The following is a 19,127-nucleotide window of genomic DNA, read 5'->3' on the forward strand; positions in this document are numbered from 1 at the left end:
CTGTTGGAAGCCTGTATAGACTTGGTGCGTGCAGTCAAGTATGATTTTTTTTCCCCTTCCGAGCTTCCAATATTTGTCTGAACAATGCGCATACGTAAGCCTCCTATTCTGCATCTGACACTGATTCGGGGATTCCCCCGCAGCCGTATATTGTTACGCCTTTATCTGTTCTCGGTGTCCACCTGCTTGTCCAGCTCCATCTGTTGCTCCAAGTCTCAGAGACGCTTGGAGGTCTGATCCTGTTCGTAGCACTGTTCGCATAATGCAGTCTCCACCTCCTCAATTCGCTTTTCGACAGAGATCACCTGCTTGCTCAGCTCCATGATGGTTTTGGATAATGTTGCTGTGCTGTCTCTAATTTCTCGTGTAATTTTGTCTGCTAGTGCCTGCAGAGCCGACCGCCTCATTGTAGGGTCCTGCAGGACAGGCTGCTTGTCTGCTGGGGAGTGCACCTCGGCTGAGGCCACCACTGGGGCTTTCTTGGGCCCCTCCTACCCTTGTGGTAGCGCCTTAATGTCCCCAGCCAAAGGCCTCTTACCCTTCCCCACTGCTTGGCCATGGTCCAGTATCCTCTGCATTCTCACTCCTGGACCAGTCTCCACCAGGGCTCGATTTAAAACTGTCTCAGGGAGGTTCTGTGACACCTCTGTCACCGGCCAGGGTCAATGAGCAGCTCCTTCTCCAGAATGTGTGGCTTTGGGGTGTCCCAAATCCTTTTGTCCGCCGGGATGCAGGCCTGCAAATGACTGCTGTTTATATAGGCTGTTATAGTAGCTTGGGGTGGCTTCCGCTTTGTCACTGGCTGTCCCTATCTTCTGGAACACAGTCAGCCCCCTCCAAGGAAGTGATGCCCACATCAGCAGGGTAAAGGTGACGGCTAGCAGGGTATGAGGCACTTAGCTCACCAGGAGCACATCTCCTTGCTGCACTGGCCGGCCACGCCCCCTCCTTCCATTTGTTAAGCAAATTTGTATGATAGACTTGGGTTTTTATCCTTGTATCGGGTTGGGATACTCGTTAATTACAGGGACCAGTTATTTCCAAGATTTCATACGGTCCGTACCACTGAGATAGCATCTTGTGTTCTTAGGTTGGAAGTCACGCAAGTACGTTTTGGCCAATGGAAAAGGATCGAACACTGAAACACTTGTGTATGGGCGCGATATAAATAAAATATCGTATAGGGTAACTGCCTTCTTGTCATTTAGCATTTTCTGATGTTCTTGGGCTTTACTCAGATTGTTCATGGCCTATACCTCTGACTAGGTTCAGATGTTCCTTAATTTGCTGTGCGGTTTGTGACAGTGGTAGGATGACTTCCTCCCTCTCCTCCCAGGTTTCACACAACATGTCTAAGACATCTCTGGGATCTCTGACATATAAAAGTTTGAACGTTGAAAACCCTAGGGAAGATTGTGGGGCCTGACGGATGGCAGATAAAGCCCAGGGGGAATCGTTGCATCCAAGTTTTTACCATTGGCTTCCATCAACTTTTTTAAAGCGCTTTTAAGTGTGCCGTTTGACCAGGCCATCCGTTTGTGGGTGATATACGGAATTCCTTATTGACTTTATTTGTAATATTTTTTGACCTCACTCATGATCTCGCTCATAAAGGTGTTGCCCTGGACAGTTAGAATTTTATTTTTGGAATCCTACCGAAGACAGAAAAGGGATGAGATGCTTAAGAATTTGCTGCAAGGTGTTGTTATGCATAGGGCAGGCCCTCAGGGTAGCGGGTGGCATAATCTACTATAACCAGTATGTATTTGTTTCCCATTTATGACGTTTCTAGGGGTCCTACAATGTCCATTCCAATATGGTAACATCTATAACCGGTAAAGGTTGTAAGAGGACTGGGGGAGTATTATGAGGAGCAGTCTTTTGACATAAGGCACACATGGATATAAAGTTCTTTACATCTGCATATTGTCACCCCTTTGGTTCGCCAGCATTCATCGTGGCATCGTTGGAAGCACATCCAGGCAGTGCAGACTTCCTGAAAGATGGCGCCTGTTGTGCCGAGTGCCGTTACAGCGGCTGCACACTAGAGGAGCAACTTAAGAGACGCACCTCTCCCTTGATTGGATTCCGCTTCAGGAACTGTATTTAGGGGCCGATTCATAGAATTCAGCGCACAAGTGGCGCACGCGGCTGGCGCACAGGGTGCGCGTGCGAATCCCTGCGCCAGCCGCGTGCGCTAAAATACATTTCCGCGCACAGCGTATTCATGGATTCCAGCCACCAAAACCAGCCGTGGCGCACAGTTGCGCAGCGACCCTGCAGCAGCGCCAGTTACGCCTCCAAGAACGCCTCTCGCGCAGGGAAAAGCCATCAAAATCCCCAACCCAGCGCAAAGGGCAGCAGCAAACGCAGAGCTGGGAGCGTGTATTCCAGGGGTGTGCGGGTGTTTCCATACGCGGCTGGGCTGGGTACGTGTATTTCAGGGGTGCGCGAGAAAGTCTACACGCGATTGGCCTGGGTACGTGGATTTCAGGGGTGCGCGAGAAAGTCTACACGCGATTGGCCTGGGTACGTGGATTTCAGGGGTGCGCGAGAAAGACTACACGCGATTGGCCTGGGTACGTGGATTTCAGGGGTGCGCGAGAAAGTCTACACACGATTGGCCTGGGTACGTGGATTTCAGGGGTGCGCGAGAAAGACTACATGCGATTGGCCTGGGTACGTGGATTTCAGGGGTGCGCGAGAAAGTCTACACGCGATTGGCCTGGGTACGTGGATTTCAGGGGTGCGCGAGAAAGTCTACACGCGATAGGCCTGGGTACGTGGATTTCAGGGGTGCGCGAGAAAAACTACACGCGATTGGCCTGGGTACGTGGATTTCAGGGGTGCGCGAGAAAGTCTACACACGATTGGCCTGGGTACGTGGATTTCAGGGGTGCGCGAGAAAGACTACACGCGATTGGCCTGGGTACGTGGATTTCAGGGGTGCGCGAGAAAGTCTACACGCGATTGGCCTGGGTACGTGGATTTCAGGGGTGCGCGAGAAAGTCTACACGCGATTGGCCTGGGTACATGGATTTCAGGGGTGCGCGAGAAAGACTACACGCGATTGGCCTGGGTACGTGGATTTCAGGGGTGCGCGAGAAAGTCTACACACGATTGGCCTGGGTACGTGGATTTCAGGGGTGCGCGAGAAAGACTACACGCGATTGGCCTGGGTACGTGGATTTCAGGGGTGCGCGAGAAAGTCTACACGCGATTGGCCTGGGTACGTGGATTTCAGGGGTGCGCGAGAAAGTCTACACGCGATAGGCCTGGGTACGTGGATTTCAGGGGTGCGCGAGAAAAACTACACGCGATTGGCCTGGGTACGTGGATTTCAGGGGTGCGCGGGTGGTGGGTGTGCGGGAAGTTCAAGACGTGAATTGGCAGTGTGGGTCCTCCCAGGTCTCCCCTCTACCCCCTCCACGACCTCTGCAGGCATCCCACACCACAGGGGACTACCCTGCACCCCATGTCATGTCCCACAGGCAGCCCATCCACCATGGCCATGCCCCCCAGCCAAGCCACATGTCCCCTTGCACCCCCACCCCCCAGCACTGTGGGGCACCTGCCAGCAGGCCCCCACCCATGTCTCCCAGCACCCCCACCCCCCAGCCACCAGGGGCACCCTCCACCAGGCCCCCACCCATGTCTCCCAGCACCCCCACCCACCAGCCACCAGGGGCAGCCTCCACCAGGCCCCCACCCATGTCTCCCAGCACCCCCACCCCCCAGCCACCAGGGGCAGCCTCCACCAGGCCCCCACCCATGTCCGACTCATGTCTCCCAGCACCCCCACCCCCCAGCCACCAGGGGCAGCCTCCACCAGGCCCCCACCCATGTCTCCCAGCACCCCCACCCCCCAGCCACCAGGGGCAGCCTCCACCAGGCCCCCACCCATGTCCGACTCATGTCTCCCAGCACCCCCACCCCCCCAGCCACCAGGGGCAGCCTCCACCAGGCCCCCACCCATGTCTCCCAGCACCCCCACCCCCCAGCCACCAGGGGCACCCTCCACCAGGCCCCCACCCATGTCTCCCAGCACCCCCACCCCCCAGCCACCAGGGGCACCCTCCACCAGGCCCCCACCCATGTCTCCCAGCACCCCCACCCACCAGCCACCAGGGGCAGCCTCCACCAGGCCCCCACCCATGTCTCCCAGCACCCCCACCCCCCAGCAGTGCAGGGGCAGCCTCCACCAGGCCCCCACCCATGTCTCCCAGCACCCCCACCCCCCAGCCACCAGGGGCAGCCTCCACCAGGCCCCCACCCATGTCTCCCACCACCCCCACCCACCAGCCACCAGGGGCAGCCTCCACCAGGCCCCCACCCATGTCTCCCAGCACCCCCACCCCCCAGCCACCAGGGGCAGCCTCCACCAGGCCCCCACCCATGTCTGACTCATGTCTCCCAGCACCCCCACCCCCCCAGCCACCAGGGGCACCCTCCACCAGGCCCCCACCCATGTCCGACTCATGTCTCCCAGCACCCCCACCCCCCCAGCCACCAGGGGCAGCCTCCACCAGGCCCCCACCCATGTCTCCCAGCACCCCCACCCCCCAGCCACCAGGGGCAGCCTCCACCAGGCCCCCACCCATGTCCGACTCATGTCTCCCAGCACCCCCACCCCCCAGCCACCAGGGGCAGCCTCCACCAGGCCCCCACCCATGTCTCCCAGCACCCCCACCCCCCAGCCACCAGGGGCAGCCTCCACCAGGCCCCCACCCATGTCCGACTCATGTCTCCCAGCACCCCCACCCCCCAGCCACCAGGGGCACCCTCCACCAGGCCCCCACCCATGTCCAGGAACAGAGACTTCCATGCTGTCATGTGTGCAATCTGCACAGGGCTCCCCATGTCACATTCAAACACATGCAACAACCATGCGGTTCACACATTACAGGTCGCACATGCATTACCATGATGTCCCTGCACACATACATGCGTACATGGCCTATGTCACACATGCAGGCAAGTATCAGACAACCAGCACACTGCAACATGCCCTGTCTCACACAGCAATGCTTGGCCACTTACCGCTCAACTCCAGACGGGTCTCCCTCTCAAGGACCTGGCTGTGGAGCGCTGGGTGTGCGCGTTCCAGGACCCTCAACTGGATGGAACTCATGCTGCCCCGGCCTCCCTCCACAAGGCGCCGGGCCTTCATGAGGGTCCTGGACCTCAAGTCCTCCCAGCGCTTCTTGACCTTCTGGATGGTGCGGGTTGCCACCCCCTCCGCGTCCTCTCCCGTCCTTCCCTGTTGGCGCGGGACGATCCGAAGAGGGCATCATACTGCCCCAGGACATGCTCCACCAGGACACCAACTTCGGTGGCAGTGAAGCTGGTGCCCCTCTGCCCCTCTGGCCGGGGGTTGCCACTGGTGTCAGATGTGGATGTGCTCGACATGGCAACCCCAGGGGCAGGAGTGGGTGACCAACTGGGTCCTGGGGCTGGGCTGTGGAGCGATGTCATTTGAGTCGGGACTCTTCTGTACCAGCAGGGGTGGACACAGCAACTGGAGCCCTGCAGATGGCTGATGTGCAGGCACCAAATGGCAGGGCACGGTGGCAGCAGGCAGGCAGGCAGGCAGCAGCAGATGGCATGTGGGAGGCTGCTTGGGGCACTGGGGGCCAGTGAATTGGCCTTCTGGGCAGGAGCGTGGTCTTCCGTGTGTTTTCGCGTGGCCAGCTTCATACGGAGTGAATAGGCACGTGAAAAATCTGCACGCTGCGTGTAATGCGCGTAAGCGCGCGTGAAAAACTGCACGTCCGCGTGTAATAGGAGGAAAGGGTCCATGCATAAGCGTGCGCGCGTGAAAAACTGCACGTCCGCGTGTAATGCGCGTAATCAAACGTGAAAAAGTGCACGTCCGCATGTGACGTGACGCGCGCGTGCGTTTCCCTCAGCACGGGTTAAAGGTGAGCGGGCCCAGCTGTTCGCTGTACGTGCCTTTCGTGGAGACCGACGTGTGTTGCTGCTTCCAGTCGTTTCGCGCGCCATCTACTTCACAGCTCTCAAGGACGTATCTCTTCTTTTGGCGGGGGTATTGGCTACGCGTGTTTTTCTGCATCGCGCTAGTCAGACGGTGAGTCGCAAACGCTCCTTTTCCCACTGCGGGTGCCCCTGTGTATCGCACCCATTTTCGATGTCATCGTAGCCTGCGTGTCCCACGCGTACGCGTTATACGTGTTACTGGGTGCCACCGCGTACTGCGGGAGGTTTAATCCACGCACGTAGGCTGCAGGGTTGCGTGCACGGTTTTACTGCAGTTTTGGGGTGCCTGAGCGTTGCGTGACCCGTCAACACATCACCGGGGTCACATACAGCCTTGCAGGTGCAGGGGGGCTGTTAACATCTTGCTTCCCACCCCCTTCACCCCAATTGCCCAGGTCAATTGTGCTGTACACCTCCCATTGGCACCACTCCATCTGTGCCAGCACTATTACATCTGTGCCATGGTAGGGAGGCTACCAAAGGTGAGGGGCGCCTCAGCTGGGCGTCCTCCTCGTGGCGGGCGTGGTCGGGGACGTGGCCGTGGTGACCAGGGAGTAGGGGGACTCCAGGCTGTCCAGGGCAGCCACAGAGGGGGAAGAGGCAGGGGTGCGCCACTTGAGCACAATGTTGTGCCATGTGTTGGTGCAGCCATGCCACCACCCCCTGTGGTTCAGGGGGATGCAGCTCCTGCATCTGGCACTGGCACCCGTATGACCCGGCAGTCCGTTTCATCGACTGCCACGGGCCCAAGGGTAGCGGTAGCTGCAGGTGCAGTTGTGGACACCGCCACCCAGGCTCAGGGTCTGCCAGCGCAGGCTGCGTTGGCACTTGAAGAGCCCTTGGTAGATCTCCAACAGGCCAGGGGGGAAACCATTGGGGCAGGCCGGGCTGCTCAGACCAAGACACGTGTCCCTGGGGCAGTCATGTCATCTGCTGCCCCGAACAGCCGGGTGTTGGCAAGTGCAGGGGCAGATGCACCCAACAGCACCCCGGTTGTGAGTCTGCCAACCAGGACCGTTGCGGTCAATGACCCTGCCACAGCTGATGTTGCTGCGCAGGGTCCATTAGTGGGCACCCAGCTGCCACTGACACAAGTCAGGCCTTTGGTCATCCCTCCACCTGCCACTCCCTCGGCTCAATCCACCCAACCCACTGGCCATACTGGTCAGGGTGGCATTAGCCAGCCAGGGTCTGCGCCACAGTCCAAGAGGAGGAAGGTTGCATCTGCAGCACAGGCTGGGACCCCACACACAGCCACGACCTCCTGCACGTCGAGGAAGAAGCCTTTCTGTAAGCAGGAACTGGACTTCCTCGTGGACTACGTGCGGGGACACAGCCGTGACATGCTAGTGGGTGCCAATAGTCAGACTACGGCTGCCCAACGTGACACCCACTGGAAGCATGTGGCGGAACATGTCAGTTCATTCGGCCATGAGGTGCGCACGGCGCAGGAGTGCAAAAAGCGCTGGAATGACATCAAGCGCAGCACTAAGGCCAAGCGTGCCTCAAATTACAACTTGACTCTGGTGACTGGCGGTGGGCCTGCACCAGAGGAGGAAGAACTCACTCCGCATGAGGCTCTCGTTGCGGAGTTCATACCACCAGAATTGGTCGAAGGTGTGGGAGAGATGCTGGACTTTGATGCCCAGTCCAGTGAGTGTTGATGCGTAGTTGTTGAGGACGTGTGTGTTTCACTTGTGGGATGTGTTGTGCATGATTGCTGCTACATGTGACCTGTACATGGTTCTGATGTGTAAGTAATGCAATGCCACCGTCATGCGTGTCTCCTCTGCCTGCATGCGGGACTCCATGTGGCCATGCTCCCTTGCCCCTCCTCCGCCACTCTGCGCCCCAGTTCCACCTTTGCACTGGTCTGCTACATTCTTGCCAATGTGTAGTTTCATGTTCATGTGTCCTGTGTAGATGCTAACATCCAGCTTAGAAACTGCCAGACATATGCCGTGTGGTACAGCCTTAGTACTCGATGCAGGGCATCCCACTTGTACTGTGCATGGGTCAGATGTCCCGCAGGGACATGAGTGCCCCTTCATGCTCCATGTGCATTGCACACATGCCCCTATGTGTCCTTGACTGGATGATCACTGTAATATGAGTCCTTGGTTACATACATTGCCTGCCATATCATCGGCCTCCCCATGTCAACTGTGGCTCAGTCCTGCGTTGCACACATGTTTAGGCTCTGACAATCTGTGTGGCTCACAGGCCTCAGCCTGTTCAATGGCCAATGACTCTGTCCAACTCTTGTCGTGTCTTCTTCACACGTGGCCGGCCTCCGGATCTTCCATCATGTGTCCTGCCCACTGTCCCAGCATCATTTGCAGTGTTGTAATTGAAATCACATTAAGCTGTTGATGCCAGTCAACACTGCTTGTCAATACACAGGTGTATGGTCAGCCTTTTGATACCATGCTAGGCATCCCTGCTTTGGTACTGGGGTGGAGGGGTGCTTGCCTTCTAGACATGGTACACATTGAATACACAATGCACGTGATGTCTGATTTTGACATTGCACTGCCTTCACATTTCCTGGCACACACCATGGAGTGCTTGTACATGTAGGTAGTGAGTGGCGTACACATTTTCTGCACTGCTTAGACCCACTTCCATGCAAACTGCCACCTTTCAACAGGTCTGATCACAGAAGCTATTCTAAGTAGACCCAGCATGCATGCAAGGTCATATGTTGTGTGTCACATGTCTGCCAGATGCCTTTGCTGTCGGTGTGTGTGTGTGTGTTGTGTGCTTCTGACATGTGTACTGACCTTTTCCTCTCTATTTTTCAGGTGATGACGCAATGGATGCAGAGGATGGTGTTGTCATGCCAGAAATGTCGTCTCTGCGTCAAGCAATTGCTGCTCACGCAGAGGCGCACATGGATGCCCTGAGGGAGGAGTATGCCTCCCTCAGATCCACTCTGGGTGTCCTTATGATGTCCCAGAGGCAGCAGGCAGAGGAGAGGTTTGCACAGCTTGAGCGCACCATCTCGGCTGAGCTACAGGCTTGCCGGGAGGTGCAGCGGTTGTCCAGCCAGGCCTTGCAGGAGGAACTCAGTGTTACACGTGCTACCTTGCAAGAGGAAGCACGTGTATCACGTGAGGTCCTGCATGCAGACCTATGTAACATCGCCACACAGAACCAGGCTCACCTGTCCGGCAGACTTGCTGCCGACGAGGGGCAAGCTGCGGCTAGGCGTGGCCAGGCTACTGTGCCACGTCCTCCTTATCAGGATGAGCCAGACTCGGACGACCATCTATCTCCCACATAGGTCGTGCTGTGCAGGCGTTGAGCCCATGGAGGTATTTTTTTTGGCTCAGCATCATCGCATGTGGATGTTGAGCAGCACCCTGTACCTCCCCCCTCCTGGGTGCCTCCCCTCCCCCCCGGGTCGTATGTGGCCATTTTTGATTTTTCTTTTAGTTTAGTTAGTTAAGTTTCTGTTTGATAGTTAGTTTAAATAGGTAATGTAGGTTTTCCATAGTTAGTGTAATTAGTTAATAGTTGAGTTAGTTTAAAATTTGTAGTCTATTGTGCTTACATGTGACAGTGCGGTGCCTTGTGGTTTTTGAAGGCATCCACTGTCTGTTCCAGCTGGGCCCTTCATGGTTGTCTTGTGTATGTGTTTGCTGCTTGGGTTCCTTGACTCACATATGCCACTCCTGCCTCCCTTATCCATGGGCTCGCAAGGATGGTTCGGTGTAACAGAATTTTACACAAGGGCTTTGGACTGTCATATCTGTGGCATGTCTGGTGCTTTTTGACTTGTGTTGACACCCCTAGTGGGGATGATTTAGGTGTAATTGTCCACTGTTCAGCTTTTGCTAGATGGGGCGTGTCATGATTAATGTGGACATTGATTGCTATGCATTGTGTATTATGTTTCATATCTTTCCTGTACACGTGCTTGTTGCAAATCATGCTGTAGATAGTGTTCCACATTTTGGAGGTGAAAGACGGACTGATGGTGTGATTTGTGATGTGACTCTCTGACATGGTCAAGTAATGAGATGCATGATGAGACACACACAGATCACTTTGATGCATTAATCATGTGTTTCATGCACTTCCTGCAGGGGGATGAGGCACCAGAGCACCTTTGCCAGCAGACATGGCCCATTGGACAACGTAATTCCTGACCCGTTTGTTGGTGCCCACATGCACATGTGTGCACATGCAGAGCCACAGTGATTGCAGACCCACATCCTAGAACTGCTGACATGTTCCAGGCAAGGTGAGCATCACAGGGGGGCCACTAGACAGCAAAGCTTGCACCAGGCGAGTTGCACGTGCAGGCTTAGTCACAGCACTGAGGGTGAGCTTAGACAAATATTGGTGTTGAAGCACACAATGCAGCTCAGATGTGTTTGTGGACTGATGGCTGTTGATAGTAGGGTTGTCTGGGACACATGCGGGGGCAGTGGCACATACCCTGCGGTACACCAAGGTTCATTGAGGCACTTGTATCAACCATGTAGCCTTCCAAGACATGGAAAGGGGCAGCTCACAGGGACATACAGCAAGGGACATACTCGGGTGCAGTGCATGTCTATTCCACGTACTTCATGATAAATGCACTGGCAACTTTGTTTTGGTCATGGTGGTACGCAACTTGCTCTGTAGTCATGGCTTGCCATATGGGTCTGTCTGCTTACCCAGGGAACATTGCATGTTGTGTGAATTGTGACACATTGGTGTTCCATTTGCCACGCACCCACCAGCGGCTGACTTACTGCATTAACTGTGAATGACCCGTCACAGGGGTGATGTTATATATGGGTACGAAGCATGGAGCACAGATTGTCTGTTTGTAGAGTTCTATGTTGTTATGGGGCATGTTTTGTGTTGTGTTTTTGTGTAATTGGCACGTACAGGTTGCTGACTGTGTCTCTCTTTGCAGCATTGCAGTGCTCCTGTAACCGGACCTGAGAGTGCGCAGGCAGGAGGCCAGCACTCAAAACCAGAGCTAAGTGTCTTGTTGTATTTTCTTACAAACTGCCCTGCATAGGCTTGCTGGGGAGTGTACTGATGCATGGATGTATGTGTGGTCCTATTTGGTATGTTTCTTACCCTAATCACCCGTGATCCTATGCAATTTCGAAACCTGTACCCTCTACCCGGTGTTCCTGCTTCCCATGCCTATCCAAGCAATGTTCCCTGACCCTCTTTCCCCACTGGGGTTGCGGATGCCTGTGTAAGCCCCGAACTTGCAGGCGCCAAAACCCTAGAGGGGGTGGTTGGTTCGTACCACTCCTGAGCCTGGACTACAGAAGGCCATGACAATGATGTCCAAGTTTGTTTGGATTGTGCATGTGTTCATGCAGGTTGTACATTTTCGTGCATTCCCTGGTTTCATGTGTCATTCCTACTCCCCTCACCTGCCACGCATTCCAGTCATCCAGTGTGTCTACACCTGTCCCGACTGCATATCCCTGAACCTCTTTCCCCACCAGGATCTCAGGGGCCTGTGTGAGTTTGACCTTGCAGGCACCCGGGACATGGTGTGGGTGGTTGTTTCATGAGACTCCAGCGCCTGTACAGGGGATCTGTGACAGTACACATCCATTCATGGTGCATCATCCTATGTCATGTACCACACATGTCTCACATCCTGTCGTGACATTGTTTTGCTGTGCTACCTTGGTTGTTGCATAATTGTGGTAGTACTTGGCCTTTGAGACGTACTGCTATGTCAAGTCATCTACTGGAGGGTGTTTGGGTTCCTTTTCATGCCTTGGATTATGTGATTTTGGAAATGAGTGTGGATTCTGAGGGTTCAGGCATCTCTTTACACACAAGGTGGGAGATGGACACGAAGGGTAAAGGTGATCCTGTGGCCAGGTGGGAATGAGGGTTGGAGGCTCCATGACCCAGGTGCAGTTGTTCAGTGGGTCATGGTCATTTGCGAGGGGGGGGGGGGTTGTTGTTGATAGTTGCGTTGCCCTGCAGTGTGATGGGAACTCTGACATTGTAATGTTGTTGTCCTATGTACATGTTGTGTTCTGCTGATCAATGCCTGTTCATGTGTTGTGTTTTCCTTTCAGGTGCGAGGGGATAGTAGTGGTTTGACATGCTGGGGTGTACACATGGTGGATGTTCACATGTGATGTGTAGGGAACACTGATGGTCACTTGAGTGCACATGCATATGTGGAGTGCATGTCCTTGCAGAACCACACACTTGCACTCGGATGCACTCCATGTCCTCCCACCCTTGCATATCCACGTGTACACTGTTTGCCTTCTGGTGCCCACTGTGTCCCGCCAGCACATGTTCTGTGACCGATTATGGTTCGAGTACATGCCTAATTTGATTTTTGATGTAGTCTGTCACTTAGATGTGATGCTCAGGGTGTGCATCACACGCAATGGCTGTTCACTGTGCTGTGCGCTGAGCAGTGTGATGCAGGAGTAGGACATTGCACACATGAGCTGCAGTGTTCATTTTGCAATGCATCATGTGCATATAGCCAGGCATTCATTGTGATGTTACGTCTACGACTGTTGTAATGCATTAGGAATCGACTTATTTTTGGTGGGACATTTTGTTGGTCTGTCATTTCATCGGATTCCGGGTCAGGCATCATTGTCCGATGCCACTGTACATTTAGGACATGGAAATGTGTACCTTATCGTTACTGGGTCGGTGTATGGGTATTGCTTGCCATGTCATGTTGATGTTTGGGAGGGTTTGACTGACATGACAGTGATGGCCATGGCCTGTTTTGCAGGTGTGTGTGATGCACACCTTGCATGTCCAGGTCATCCGCTTCTCAGAGCAACTAGCTGGGGGTAGGTTTCTCTCCGCAGCAGGGCCCTCCCCCTCGAACAGACTTCCTGACTTGAACTTGAGGGGAACCATCTCCAGTTCTGGAAGCACCTCAAGACCTTCCTCTTTGCTTCTGCTTACTCTCTGCCTCTCCCTTGCAGAATTGTTCACTGGAACTGCACAGGAGCTGCAACTGGGCCACTCTCACCAACCTCGGTCCCTGGCCCAGCCACTGTCCACTTGCACTGCCACCCTGGCAACCCCTGCACTGCAGTACTGTCTCTCTATCCCTACAGCCCTCCCTTCCCAGCACTCGTCTGCACTTACCTTAGCAGTTGCCACCAGGCGACCTATGTATAATTTTTTGGCCTACTTCCCCTGTACTGGACTCCCCCCCACCCTTGCACTTTTTCCTTCCCCCTACCCCTGCACTTGCACAATCACAATGACACCTGGCCTAGTAGTACCGTTCTCTGTGTTCCCTTGTTCCCCCCCCCCCTGCCTCATTGTGCCTTGTAATACTTGTGTATGGCTCATGTCATGTCACATGTCATGTGTGCATTTTGGTTGCACAGGATAGCTTGTGTTTAAGTAGCTAGGGATGCAGACGATGTGGCACTTCCATGGCAACTATCTCAGGGTGGTAGGGTTGTGACAGTTGACTGTCACTTTGTCATCATCGATTGTCACCTGGTATGTGCCAGGCCTGTGTGCACTCCGCAGGGGTTGGAGTTTAGGTGAAAAATGTGGCCACAAGCTGGGTCCGGGCTACCTCGCCACGTGCCCTGTCCCCTCCCATGGGCAGCGCCTGTGCCTGTGGTTGGGGATGTGGGGGCACCACCATGTCCACCGGGACGCCCTGCCGTGTTGCAACATTGTGCAGGACACATGCTGCCACAATGATCCTGCACACAACTGCTGGTGCATAGAGTAGTTGCCCACCAGAGCGGTCAAGGGAGCGGAAACGTGACTTGAGCACTCCGAATGTGCGCTCCACTATGCCCCTGGTTGCAATATGGGCAGCGTTGTATCTTACCTGGGGTGGTGTGGTGGGGTTCCGGATTGGCGTCATCATGTGGTTGCTCAGAGGGTAGGCACTGTCCCCTGGGGAGGTGATAATTGTTCAGATTATTAGGGTTGGTATATTTGTCTGTGTGTGACTTGCATGCATGTGCAAGGGCATTTGTACTCACCTAGGAGCCATGTGTCGCCATGCTGCCCAGCTTCCAGGGCCCGGCTCAGGGCGGACATTCTGTATATGAAACTGTCATGGGTGGAGCCAGGGTAGTTTGCATACACAGAGGTGATGATTCCCTTTGCATCGCATACCACCTGTACATTGATGGAATGCCAGTGCTTGCGGTTTCGGTAGATGTGCTCAGTGGCCCTAGGTGGACGTAGGGCCACATGGGTGCAATCTATGGCACCGAGCACTTTGGGGAAGTGTGCCACCCTGAAAAAATCCAGGACAACGGCCTGCCTTTCTGCGGGTGTTCTGGGCATGTATATGTGCCTGCGGACTGAGGGGCGCGCTGTCATGATTGCCAGTACCTGGTGTAGGCAGCGTGACTGCGTGGCCTGTGAGACCCCCCCCACTATGGCAGTGGTCCGCTGAAAACGACCCAGTGGCCAAGAAATGCAAGACATTGAGCAGCTTCTCCAAGGGGCTCAATGCTTGGGAGCAAAGGGTGGGGGATGTGAGGTCATCTTCCCACTCCCTGACCAGGTCTAGGATGATATGGGGTGGAAACCTATACCTGCCGTAGACCTGGTCGTCAGGCATCCCAAAAAGGCCTGTCCGTGGTGCAAAAATGCGTGCCCTGGCTATTCTCCTCCTCCTGCGGTGTCCCACAATCACTGCAGCAACAAATGGGGCATTCATCGTCGCTGTATATACGCGTTTGTTGTTTGCGCGCACTTTTATGCTGTGCGCGGGACGCCTCCGTGTGGGCGGACTCGTTGGTTTCCCGTATTCGGGTGTCATCGCGTGTGATCGGAGGGGAGCGAGCGTACACGCGATTGGCCTGGGTACGTGTGTTTCGGGGTGCGCGGGTAGTTCCACACGCGATTGGCCTGGGTACGTGTGTTTCGGGGTGCGCGGGTAGTTCCACACGCGATTGGCCGGGGTACGTGTGTTCCGGGGTCCCGTGAACTTTCACACGCGATTGGTTGGGATCCACGTGTGTACTGTCATCACGTGCAATGAGGGATACTCCCTCGCACGTCACGTCACAGACGCGCTCACGCGCTGAGGGCCTTTGGTCCAATGAAAATGCGTATGCGTGCAGACGCGCTTACGCGCTAAGGGCCTTTCCTCGAATTACACGCTGACGTGCAGAATTTTCACGTGCCAAATCACTCCGTATCAAGCTGGCCACGCGTAAGCACACGGAAGACCACGCTCCTGCCCAGAAGGCCGAACTACTGCCCCCCAGAGCCCCGAGCACGCTCCCACCTGCCATCTGCTGCTGCCTGACTGCCTGCTGCCCACGTGCCCTGCCATTTGCTGCCTGCACATCAGCCAGGGGTGCTGTTGGTGCGACCACCCCTGCTGGAACCAAAGACTCCCGACTGGGATTCCATCGCTCCACAGCCCAGCCCCAGGACCCAGTTGCCCACCCACTCCTGCCTCTGGGGTTGTCATGTCGGGGCAAACTCCATCTGTGACCACTGACAACCCCCGGCCAGAGAGGCAGAGAGGCACCAGCTTCAGTGCCACCGAAGTTGGTGTCCTGGTGGAGCAAGTCCTGGGGCAGTATGATGCCCTCTTCGGAAGTTGCCGCGCCGACAAGGAAGGACGGACTCGGATCTGGACTGACATCGTGACTGCCATCAACGCGGAGGGGGTGGCAGTCCGCGACTTCCAACATGTCAAGAAGCGCTGGGAGGACTTCAGGTCCAGGACCCTGACCAAGGCCCGGCGCCTCTTGAAGGCAGCGGATGCCAAGGGGCGCCGGGGCCACTTGTCGGAAGAACAGATGAGGGTCCTGGAACACATATCCCCAGCGCTCCACGTCCAGGTCCTTGAGAGGCAGACCCGTCTGGAGTCGAGCGGTGAGTGTACATGCATCCTGATTGTGAGCAGTGCGTGTGGTGATTGTTCAGTAGTGTGCAGGTTGCACATCTGTTTGTATGGGGTCGAGTATGGGTGCGGGTGTACAGGGCCGTGGGGCTGACACATGCGAGGGCTGTAATGTGTGAGACATGGATGGTGCCTGTGTGTGTGGGCTTGCATGCCAAATGCAGTTGTGTGGGCACACAAGTTTGTATGAATGTGTATGTGAGTAGACATGTCCGTGATGTCACGCATGTATGTTGTTTTCAGCTGATTGTATCAGCGCTGTGTACATGTGCATGTGTGTGTATTTGACAAGGGTGCAACAGTGATGCAACATGGATGCATGTGACAGCGGTATGTGGAAGCCTGATTGGCAGATGTGACATGGATGCCCGTCTGATCACTGCGACACTTAGCAGAGGTGTACACATGCATGCAAGTGTGGTGGTTGGTGTGTACATGTGTGGTGCACTTCCTGTGTTGCATGTGATGTCTGGCTCACCTTTGGCTGCTGATGCTGTTGTATGTGTATGGATGGTGATGGCAGTTGCAACATGGCTGTGGTATGGCTCGTGTGTGCAAGTTGTAATGACATGTGTGTTGGGGATTGTGATGACATGTCTGAGGTTTGCCAATGCCACTCATGTACAACTGTCATGTGTGTATGTGTCCATTGTACAGTGCCCTGATGCCTGTGTTTTTTTTCTCCCTGTCTGCAGCGTCAACTGATGAAGAGGGCGGAGAAGGTGCTGTGGAGCACAGCGGCGGGGATCCCACCGCCAGCCGGAGACGCAAGGCCCGGCTCCCCTCCTAGGTTGTCATCTCGTCGGGGAGTGAGGAGTCCGGTGCCGCGTCCCAGGCCGCAGCTGCCGGGGGGAGGTCCAAGAGGCGGAGGTTGCAGTTGGACTCCTCGGCAGCAGAAGGGGCAGCTGGGACCCCACAGGGCCCAACGGGGGAAGATGGCACAGAGTCATCCAGGTTGGTGGGGGGTTTGGTGGAGGAGGAGGCCGTGCAAGCACCGGAGACGGGGTCTGGGGGTGGGGATCCCACTGGTGCTAGTGGTGCAGTGCAGGACCAGGGACAGGAGGCAGCACAGGCCGCCGCGGAGGTGCCTGTGTGCAATCCTGTCCCTGATCCTGTCCCTGCATCATCTTGCACCAGCAGGGATGCCCATGTCCAGACCAGTTTTCAGGCAGGGGATGAGCTGACGTCAACTGGCCTTCCTCTGCCTGCGGACGTGGCTATCCAGGCCCGGGTTGAGCCTGTCCTGGCTGGAGTGGCGTTGCGTCAACGGGCCATGCGAGGTGACCTGCAGTCTTTTCATGAAGAGACTGCACATCATCTCGAATGGCTCGTTGACCACGTCAGCCTGCTGGGACAGGTCACCCAGGCCGGATTCCTCCGTCTGATGGGGCTTGCCACGACCCCCTCCTCAGCTGGACCCCCTACGCGCCAGTCGTCCTCTGTGCCATCTTCCCACCCATCAGTCACCTGGGTGCCCTGTGGAGCTGCCTCTGACGGTGCGGCCAGGCTGGTGGAGGAGGCATCCCTGCCGCAGTCGGGAGTCGGACGTCCAGCAGGGGTGGCCACGTCAACGACTGCACCCCAGCCGGCGGAGGATGTGCAGGCAGCAGGAGGCAGTGCAGGGGCAGAGGCACAGCAGCAGCAGCACCATGGTGGGAGCCATGAAGGCTCGGGGCCTTCGACATCGGAGGGGCAGGCATCGGCCGGAGGGCAGGAGGACCCAGGACAAAAAGTGTCTTCCGTGTGGCAGCGGTTGGGCCACGCCATAGATGCGGAGCGGCAGCGGGCGGAAGAGGCACGGCTCTCAATGGTCAGGGCGGAGAACTCCATGCAGAGGGCCCTGAGGCGGGTCGAGTGCCTCGAAGCAATCCGCAGGGCTTTGGAGGTGGACACGTCGACGGCCCTGCGGACCCTCGGGGCCATGGAGGAGGACCGCCTCCGGGACATTGAGGAGGAGTTCGATGATGCCCTGGCCCGGCACATCCAGAAGTGAGCCGTGGAACTAGCCCGCTGCCCTTGTACATAGTTATGTAGGTAGTGTTAAGTTTCATTTTTGTTTTTATTTCATTTGGACCTTTTGGACATTGGCCACATTTTTGTATATAGTTTTTTTTATTAGTTAGTGTAGTTAGTTAGGTTTCCTTTATTTTGTTGGGATGATGGACCCTGGCTTCTTGCATTGTACATAGTTGTGGACTTGTACATACTTTCTTTTTTGACATTATCCATGGATCAATGGCTTATAATTTTTTTTTCACATTGGATTTTGTTTGGTGGACATTGACTTTGTACTACATTACTTTGGATTTCTATATTCTTTAATTTTTTTTTTATTTTGAACGGACATGCTTCTTTTCATTTTTTTCCATTCACATTTCTGTTTCTTCATTTTTGTTTCTATTCATCTTTCCTTTAATACATTATTTATTTGTTGCACTTCAATGTGTGGTGTCTCATTGTTTTCATGCATTTCATGTTATGTGTTTAGAGAATCACTGACACCCATTGGGTGTATGTGAGGGACATGTGTTTGTTTTGGAACTTGCAATTGGTGTTCTGTGATGTAATTGCAGAATATGAGTGGGTGGATGCAATACTCGGGTGGGTGTTTTGCATTTGGGGGCTGACCATAGAGACCAGGGATCTGGACTGTGATGACATGTTGGGTGGGGAACATGAGTTGGACATGGGTGGGGGCCTGCTGGAGGCTGCCCCTGCTGGCTGGGGGTTGGGGGTGGTGGGAGACATGGGTGGGTGCCAGGTGGAGGGTGCCCCTGCACTGCTGGGGGGTGGGGGTGGTGGGAGACATGTGTGGGGGCCTGGTGGAGGGTGCCCTGCACTGCTGGTGGGTGGGGGTGATGGGTGACATGAGTGGGGGTCTGGTGGAGGGTGCCCCTGGATGCTGGGGGGTGAGGGTGCAGGGGGACATGTGTGGGGGCCTGGTGGAGGGTGCCCCTGCACTGCTGGGGGGTGGGGGTGGTGGGAGACATGTGTGGGTGCCAGGTGGAGGGTGCCCCTGCACTGCTGGGGGGTGGGGGTGGTGGGAGACATGTGTGGGGGCCTGGTGGAGGGTGCCCTGCACTGCTGGTGGGTGGGGGTGATGGGTGACATGAGTGGGGGTCTGGTGGAGGGTGCCCCTGGATGCTGGGGGGTGAGGGTGCAGGGGGACATGTGTGGGGGCCTGGTGGAGGGTGCCCCTGCACTGCTGAGGGGTGGGGGTGGTGGGAGACATGTGTGGGTGCCAGGTGGAGGGTGCCCCTGCACT

The sequence above is a fragment of the Ambystoma mexicanum genome, chromosome 12, assembly GCF_040938575.1.
Source record: "Ambystoma mexicanum isolate Mex_15411 chromosome 12, UKY_AmexF1_1, whole genome shotgun sequence".
Lineage (NCBI taxonomy): Eukaryota > Metazoa > Chordata > Amphibia > Caudata > Ambystomatidae > Ambystoma > Ambystoma mexicanum.